Source organism: Orcinus orca, chromosome 1 (genome assembly GCF_937001465.1).
Source record: "Orcinus orca chromosome 1, mOrcOrc1.1, whole genome shotgun sequence".
NCBI classification, from domain to species: Eukaryota; Metazoa; Chordata; class Mammalia; order Artiodactyla; family Delphinidae; genus Orcinus; species Orcinus orca.
The window spans coordinates 31,152,148-31,160,011 of NC_064559.1; the positions used below are offsets into that span (position 1 = coordinate 31,152,148).

The 7,864-nt window shown below is 62.5% G+C and overlaps 1 long non-coding RNA gene across 20 annotated transcripts; it reads left to right on the forward strand.

Moving 5' to 3' along the window:
- The first annotated feature begins 1,482 nt into the window (after nucleotides 1–1,482).
- LOC125963803 (uncharacterized) lies at nucleotides 1,483–4,294 on the forward strand. Of its 20 annotated transcripts, XR_007476318.1 has the most exons (11): nucleotides 1,483–1,745; nucleotides 1,786–1,988; nucleotides 2,150–2,169; nucleotides 2,625–2,664; nucleotides 2,725–2,764; nucleotides 2,986–3,005; nucleotides 3,428–3,447; nucleotides 3,510–3,590; nucleotides 3,632–3,817; nucleotides 3,900–3,940; nucleotides 4,103–4,269. It is a non-coding gene; the product is annotated as an uncharacterized LOC125963803 (long non-coding RNA). The 20 variants fall into 20 exon arrangements; XR_007476278.1 differs by lacking the exons at nucleotides 2,150–2,169; nucleotides 2,625–2,664; nucleotides 2,725–2,764; nucleotides 2,986–3,005; nucleotides 3,428–3,447 and adding exons at nucleotides 2,211–2,230; nucleotides 2,844–2,866 and having other exon boundaries at nucleotides 3,471–3,590; XR_007476299.1 differs by lacking the exons at nucleotides 2,150–2,169; nucleotides 2,625–2,664; nucleotides 2,725–2,764; nucleotides 3,428–3,447 and adding an exon at nucleotides 2,211–2,230 and having other exon boundaries at nucleotides 2,986–3,008; nucleotides 3,471–3,590.
- The last annotated feature ends 3,570 nt before the right edge of the window (nucleotides 4,295–7,864 follow it).

A 7,864-nucleotide genomic window follows, 5' to 3' on the forward strand; every position in this document is an offset into this window, starting at 1 on the left:
TAAAAAAAATAATGGAGAGTGGATGGATGCAGGAGGTGCAAGAGTTTTCTGATTCAGGACTTTTCCTTAGGAGATGAAAACCCTAAAGAGATGCAATTTTTTCCCTTCTTTCAAAGATCAGATTCCAAGTGTGTGGGGAAACCCCACTTCCTCACCAATGATGCTGTGGGGTTGGGGTTTGGGGCACTGGCTGGGAGCAGGGCGCTGAACCCCACGTTCTCAGCAGGCCTCTGGAATGCCCACTCTGGATACTTTGAATTGAAGGGCATGGCAGCCAGGGAGATCCATGGCCTTGGGCGTCTTGGGAGAGTTGGTTGGCTGGTCCCACTCCAAGCCTCAGATCCTGCTGGGCTGGGAAATGCTGCGTGTGAATTTGAGGGAGCGAGGGGCCTTGGAGGATTCCAGAGGATCAACGCGGAGACTGGTCGGTCCTCTGTCCTTCTCTCCCTGAGCTCAGAGATGGGGGTGGTTACCTGAGGGCGGGATTCTTAGCTGGGTCTGTGGGCACCCAAGCATCTGTGGATAGCGTTCAGAGGGCCGTGTACTCGGATGGGAAGGGTTTATTTTTCACTAACCTTTACTGAAATTTAGCATTGCCTTGTAACCATTGGTAGTGCCTGTGATTTGCCATTAATAGACACCACAGAGGGTTTCATATCACGGTGCAGTTGTGATCGCTGTCTTGAAACCTGGTTTACCGTCGGTCATGAAACATCGTTACCATCGGCATTGCTACGGAGCTGCCCACTACTAGATCCTGTTCAATGTTAATAAAGAAACATATATAGATTACTATGTTGTACTGTTTTTAGAACTGTATTTAATATAATCCATTATCTTAGTGATTCTCTGCATCTTAGTGTATGCATTAAAAAATATGCTATGAGTTGATTCTAGAAACTTCCATCACTCCCTCCCCCCCGGAGCTGGGGGATGGGCAAGGTGGAGGCTGGGTGGAGGCAGCTTCAGAGTCAACTCCTCTGTTTGTTGTGCGAAGACTGTGACAAACCTGTGGGGGGGGAAGGGAAGGGCTGCGGGCTCTTTGGGAGACCCAGAGGAGGCCCCCCAGCACAGGGGGGCTGTCCCCTGTTGGGGCCCCTCTGCCTAGGTAAAGAAGGCGGTGGCCAGCCTGGAGGGCTCAGGGCTCACATTGTTTGGACAGAGGGTGTGCACAGGAATGTGAGGGGAGATGGGTGTGTGTGCAGGGGGAGTGGGGAGACTGCCTGTGTTGGTGACACAGCTCCACAGAAGGTGGTTGGGGGGTGACTTCCTCTGTCATCCCTGCCCTGGGGGCTGGGACAGGGGCTGGGGAGGTGTTCTTTGGGGCTGGAGAGGTGGTCTTGAAGCTCGGGATGTGGTCTAGGGGCTGGGGATTAGGTCTTTGGGGCTGGGGTGGTGGTTTTCCAGCTGGGGACGTGGTCTTGGGGCTGGCTAGGTGGTCTTTGGGGCTGCGGAGGTGGTATTTGGGGCTGGGGAGTTGTTTTTTGGGGCTGGGGAGGTGGTCTTGGGGTTGGGGGGTTGGTCTTTGTGACTGGGGAGTTGGTCTTTGGGGCTGGGGAGGTGGTAGTGGCGCTGGGGGTTTGGTTTTTGGGGCTGGGGAGATGGTCTTTAGGGCTGGGGAGGTGGTCTTTGGGGCTGTGGAGGTGGTCTCTGGGGCTGTGGAGGTGGTCTCTGGGGCTGGGGAGGTGGTTTTGGGGCTGGGGAGGTGGTCATGGGGCTGGGGAGATGGTCTTGGGGCTGGGGAGGTGGTCATGGGGCTGGGGAGATGGTCTCGGGGCTGGGGAGGTGGTCTTGGGGCTGGGGAGATGGTCTCGGGGCTCGGGGGTTGGTCTTTGGGACTGGGGGTTGGTCTTTGGGGCTGGGGAGGTGGTCTTTTGGATGGGGAGGTGGTCTTTGGTGTTGGGAAGGTGATCTTTGCAGCTGGGGAGGTTGTCTAGGGGCAGGGGAGGTGAACTAGGGGCTGGGGAGGTGGTCTAGGGGCTGGGGAAGTGGTCTTGAGGCTGGAGTGGTGGTCTTGGGGCTGTGGAGGTGGTCTGTGGGCTGGGGAGGTGGTCAAGGGGCTGAGGAGGTGGTCTTGGGGCTGGGAGTGGGTCTAGGGGCTGGGGAGGTGGTCTTTGGGGCTGTGGAGGTGGTCTCTGGGGCTGGGGAGGTGGTCTTGGGGCTGGGGAGGTGTTCTTTGGGGCTGGGACATGTTCTTTGGGGCTGGAGAGGTGGTCTTGGGGCTCGGGATGTGGTCTAGGGGCTGGGGAGTTGGTCTTTGGAGCTGGGGTGTGGTCTTCTGGCTGGGGACATGGTCTTGGGCTGGCTAGGTGGACTTTGGGGGTGGTGGTCTAGGGGCTGGGGAGGTGGCCTAGAGTCTGGGGAGGTGGTCTTTGGGGCTCGGGAGGTGGTCTTGGGGATGGGGAGGTGGTCTAGGTGTGGGGAGTTGGTGTAGGGGCTCGGGAGGTTGTCTTCGAGCTGGGGATTTGTCTAGGGGCTGGGGAGGTGGTCTGCGGGCTGGGAGGTAGTCTTGTGGCTGGGGAAATGGTCTAGGGGCTGGGGCAGTGGTCCTGGGGCTGGGGAGGTGATCTTTGGGACTGGTGAGGTGGTATTCTGGCTGGGGAGGTGGTCTTTTGGTTGGAGAGGTGGTCTAGGGGCTGTGGAGGTGGGCTAGGGGCTGTGGAGGTGGGCTAGGGGCAGGGGAGGTGGTCTAGGGGCTGGGGAGGTGGTCTAAGGGCAGGGGAGGTGGTCTAGGGGCTGGGGAGGTGGGCTAGGGGCTGGGGAGGTGGGCTAGGGGCAGGGGAGGTGGGCTAGGGGCTGGGGAGGTGGGCTAGGGGCAGGGAGGTGGTCTAGGGGCTGGGGAGGTGGGCTAGGGGCTGGGGAGGTGGTCTTTGGGGCTGGGGTGGTGGTCTAGGGGCTGGGGTGGTGGTCTAGGGGCTGGGGGCGGGGTCTTGGGGCTGGCTAGGTGGTTTTTGAGGCTCGGGATGTGGTCTAGGGGCTGGGGAGGTGGACTAGGGGCTGGGGAGGTGGTCTTTGCCGCTGGGGAGGTGGTCTAGGGGCTCGGGAGGTGGTCTAGGGGCTGGGGAGTTGGTCTTTGGGGCTGGGAAGGTTGTCTTCCGCTTGGGGCTGTGGTCTTGGGGCTGTGGACGTTTTCTTTGGGGCTGGGGAGTTGGTCTTTGGGGCTGGGGAAGTGGTCCTGGGGCTGAGGGGTGGTCTTTGGGGCTGTGGAGGTGGTCTTTGGTGCTGGGTAGGTGGTGTAGGGGCAGGGGAGGTGGTCTTTAGGGGTGGGTCTAAGGGCTGGGGAGGTGTTCTAGGAGCTTGGGAGGTGTTCTAGGGGCTGGGGAGGTGGTTTTTTGGGCTGGGGAGGAGGTCTTTGTGGCTGGGGAGGTGGTGTAGGGGTTGGGGACGTGGTCTTTGGGGCTGGGAAGGTGGGCTAGGGGCTGGTGAGGTGGCCCAGTGGCTGGGGAGGTGGTCTAGGGGCTGTGGATGAGGTCTTTGGGGCTGGGGAAGTGGTCTTTGGGGCTGGGGAGGTGGTCTTGGGGCTGGGGAGGTGGTCTTTGGGGCTGGGGAGGTGGTCTAGGCACTGAGGAGGTGGTCTTGAAGCTGGGGAGGTGGTCTTTGGCGATGGGGAGGTCGACTAGGGACTGAGGAGGTGGTCTTTGGGGCTGGGGAGGTGGTCGTTGGGGCTGGGGAGGTGGTCTTTGGGGCAGGGGAGGTGGACTAAGGGCTGAGTATGTGGTCTTGGGGCTTGGGAGGTGGTCTAGGGGGTGGGGAGGTAGTTGTTGGGGCTGGGGAGGTGACCTTTGGGGCTGGGGTTGTGGTCTTTGGGGCTGGGGAGGTGGTCGTTGGGTCTGGGGAGGTGGTCTTTGGGTCTGGGGAGGTGGTTTAGGGGCTAGGGAGAGAGTCTAGGGGCTGGGGAGGTGGTCTTTGGGGCTGGAGAGGTGGTCTAGGGGCTGGGGAGGTAGTATATAGGGCTGGGGAGGTGGTCGCGGGGCTAGGGACATGGTCTAGGGCCTGGGGAGATGCTCTTGTGGCTGGGGAGGTGGTCTAGGGCCTGGAGAGGTGGTCTTGTGGCTGGGGTGGTGGTCTTTGGGGCTGGAGTGGTGCTATAGGGACTGGAGAGGTGGTCTAGGGGCTGGGGAGGTGGTCTAGGGGCTGGGAAGGTAGTCTTTGGCGCTAGGTATTTGGTCTTGGGGATGGGGAGGTGGTCTAGGGGTTCGGGAGGTGGTCTTGGAGCTGGGATTGGTCTAGGGGATGGGGAGGTTGTCTACGGGCTCGAGAGGTGGTCTTGGGGCTGGGAAGGTGGTCTTGGGGCTGGGGAGGTCGTCTTGGTGTTGGGGGAGTGGAGCTATTGGAGACTCGTGAGTGCTGGGATCCCAAGGTGAGGGGCGTGGTGAGAAAAGCAGGTGGCGTTAAGCCTTGAGGGGTCTCCTTCGTGTGCAGCGCTGTCTGTCTTCTTGCCTCCTGTGATGGGTCACAGTGTCTTTGGCCCTTGCTTCCACCAATGAAATAGAGTGAATTCCAAACTGTTGGTTTTCCTTGAAGGTCAGTGGCGGGGAGACCCAGAGGCTCATTTCTTGTAGGGAACAAGTTCCATTTTGGTCTCTGGCCCCCGGTGGTTGGGGACTGAGCTTAGACCCCGGGGTCCCAGTGGCCCTCCTGTGGACTAGGGAGAGGACTGGGGTCCAGGTCAATGCGCCATGGGCCCTGTGGAGGGATGGTTGTAAAGATAAACAGGGAGGTGGCGGCCATGATGATTCTGGAGGGAAATGTCTGTGATCAGAACAGCCTGGCCTGCTGTGGGACCCCAGAGCCGCCCCGCGTGGAGTTCCGGGGTCACGGCCCGGCCCGGAGTTTCTAATCTCATCTGGCCTTGGCCCCGCTTCAGGGTCTGGGGAGCAGGGACCCTCCTTGTCAGCATGTAGGTTTCTCGCCGGTGGTCCCCACGCGCCGGGGTCTTCGCCTGCTCTGGGCGCTGCGCGGAGCCGGAATCTGGGGGGGCGGGCGGCTCAGCACAGGGCAGGGGGGCCCTTGAGGCCGCGAAGGCCTGATCCCTGCTGCCTTCTTCTGGGGTTCCTCCGTGGGGAGCCCCTTTCTCCCGCCTGTGCGGCCCCCGGAAGTGCAGAGGCCCGGGCTGCCTGTGGGGCAGGCTTTGCTCTGGGAAGGGCTTGCTCACCGCTCCTCCCTCTGACTCAGGTTGGAACAAGTAACCTGGCTCCCCTGGCCGGGCAGCCTGGGAGGGACACAGGCGGGACCAGGGGAGGGACAGCCACCGGCCATCGGCGTGGGGAGCGGAAGTGGGCCAGAGAGCACGGGGCGGCCTGGGACACCCTGAGGAGACATGCCAGGCCCCTCGGTCCCCTGACTTGGGACCAGGGGGCATTTCCCGGACTCCTGGACTGAGCTGGAAGCAGGTGAGGGTGGGGCAGCTGGAGCGGGTCTTTGGGGCGAGGGCAAGCCGGCCTAGGGGTGGGGGGCCCAGCAGTGGCCGTCAGCCACAGGGCACAGGGGTGATGGGGGTGCTGGTGGGCTCGGATGGGGACCCGGCACTGTAGTTCCCAGGCCTCAGTTTCCACGGGAGCGGGGAAGGCTGGGACGAGAGAGTCCCAGGGCCTCCCTTTGGGGCCACATTTGTGACGGGAGAGGGTCCCAGTGGCTCAGCCCGAGGGCAAGTGCACGGCGCTCCCCTTCCTCCCCTGTTGTCCTCCTCTGACTTTTCCTGGGGGTTTGCGTTCGTTTGCTTGTTCTCCGTTCTTTTTCTCTGTTCGGGGTGGCCGGATGGGGCTTGCCACCTGGGGCTGCGGGTCTGGAGGGCAGGGAGGGTTCCCATGTGGAGAGGCGGGGATATTCCCAGAACTGCCTGTATCTGAAAGGCATGCCTTCAACACCCACGGGAGCCTGCGGGCCCTGGGACAGGGTCCCCGAAGCCGGAGGGCCGCCCCCGGGGAGGCAGATGAGTGGGCCGCACACGTGTGGGTCCTTCCTGCTCAACCTGGCGCTCTCCAGATTCAGTATGGGGACTGGCCAGGGCCCCGGGTACCGTCCAATTGTCACCGTGCCTGTGAGGACGGGAGGCCCAGCCAGGTGAGGTGAGGTGAGCTCCCCTAAGATCACATAGGTGATGGCAGGATCCAGGCTGGAATCTGGGGCTTCCAACCTCCGGTCCGTGCTCTCTGCCCTACTTGGAGCAGGCCTGCCCCCGACCCTGGCCAGAGGGAGGAAGGGGCCGAGGGGGCCGTTCTGCCGGGCCACCCCTCGGTCCCGGCAATTCCTGCTCGCTCTGCAACAGGCAACAGCATGAGAAGCAGGGCTGAGTTGTCAGAGCTTCCCAAGGCGACTTCTTAATGGTTAATAATTAATTAGTAAGTGTGAGTAATGGATGGCTTCCCTCCCACATCACCCCCTCCCTCGTCCAAGCAGACGTGCTAGGACGGCCTTGCTTCCTTGCTCTGACAGGGCCCTGCCCCTGGCTGCTGGGGAGGCCCACAGGCTGCCCAGGGCTCTGCAGCGGGCGGCGGGGGAGCTGCCTGCCGTCTGTCCCGCTCCATCTCCAGGAGGGATGAGGGTTTGGGAGGGTGAACCGGGCAGAGCTAACTCACGCCCAGTACCCTGGTCTCGGTTCCCAGAACGTGTGGCCAGGCTCTCTCCTTGGCATCTTCGCAAAGGCCCCATATAAACTTTAAAAAAAAAAAAAATCCTCCCCTCCACTCTCTAGACTTCCTTGGAGAACTGAAACTCCAAAGTGCAGGTACCTATTGTTTTCAGGGCGAGGTTTTTAACAGGCCCAAGGTGCTCTGATAGGCTGTGCTGTTTCTGTAGGTCTGTAAAGCTGTCCATGGGCAGAGAGGTGCTCCTGGGGCCTGGCCGTCAGCGGTCCCTCCTCCAGGGGCCTGGCTGCGGGCTCAGCTTGTCTCCCACTGGCTGAGGAGCCCCCCTGCCCAGCAGTGATGCCCTGAGGAGAAGCAGGAGAAGCTCCAGACAGAGACTCCAGAGGACTTCTGCACTGTTGCTCAATGGCTGACTCAGGGAGCAGGTGGCTGGGCTTCCAGGCCGCCTGCCCGGGCCCCGCCCGCGCTCCCCACCCTGGCTCCAGCCAGCCGCCGCCAGGCCCCGGCCAGCTGGGACCCTGAGCAGGGGTGCAGACTTGGCGAGGAGAGAGGGGGCGCCAGCGGGTGCGGCCGGGGTGACTGCTGCCGGCAGACACACACCTGGAACTCTACCTGAGCTGCATACGTGCGCCCGGCCCGGGCAAGCAGAGTGGCCGTGGTCTCCTTCCCATCTTGGGGCAGCTTCGGCTCTGGTCACCCCTCCAGCCCCGGCAGCACGCGCCCAACACACATGCACGTGCGCGCTGCCTCGCTCCCGGCTGTGGGGTGTGAGGTCCGGGCCCCCTCCCCTTCGAGGGGCCTCCCAGGCATAGCTGGTGGCCCGGGAGTTGGCTCACGGCTTTGGGCACCTGCCCTCGGGTGGACCGCCTGGTGTAGACAGACAGCAGGCAGCCTGGGCTGTGGGCCTCGGGACAGGGCCTGGCTGAGTGCCCGGTGCCCTCACCCACGGGGGCAGCGGGATGGGTCTCGGGCTGAGGACCGTCAGCCGTGCCTCCCTCCTGGCACCGACGTTTCCCCTCCCTCCTCTCCTTCCCTTCCTCCTTGACTTGTCCTCCCACCTTTTTCTTGTTCCCTCCGTTCCATCCTCTCTCTTTGCTCCTGTCCTCATGGGCTTTCTCCCCAGTGTCGTGGTCCCTGTGGCCACCACTGCTGTCACCCCTTGGGCTCGGAGGCCTCTCTGGGAAGGAGGCGGCAGGGGCCCAGGCTGGGCCCAGGGCAGGTGCGCTGGAGAGGCCCACAGAGCCTTCTGTCCGCAGCGCCCCTAGCACTGACACCCC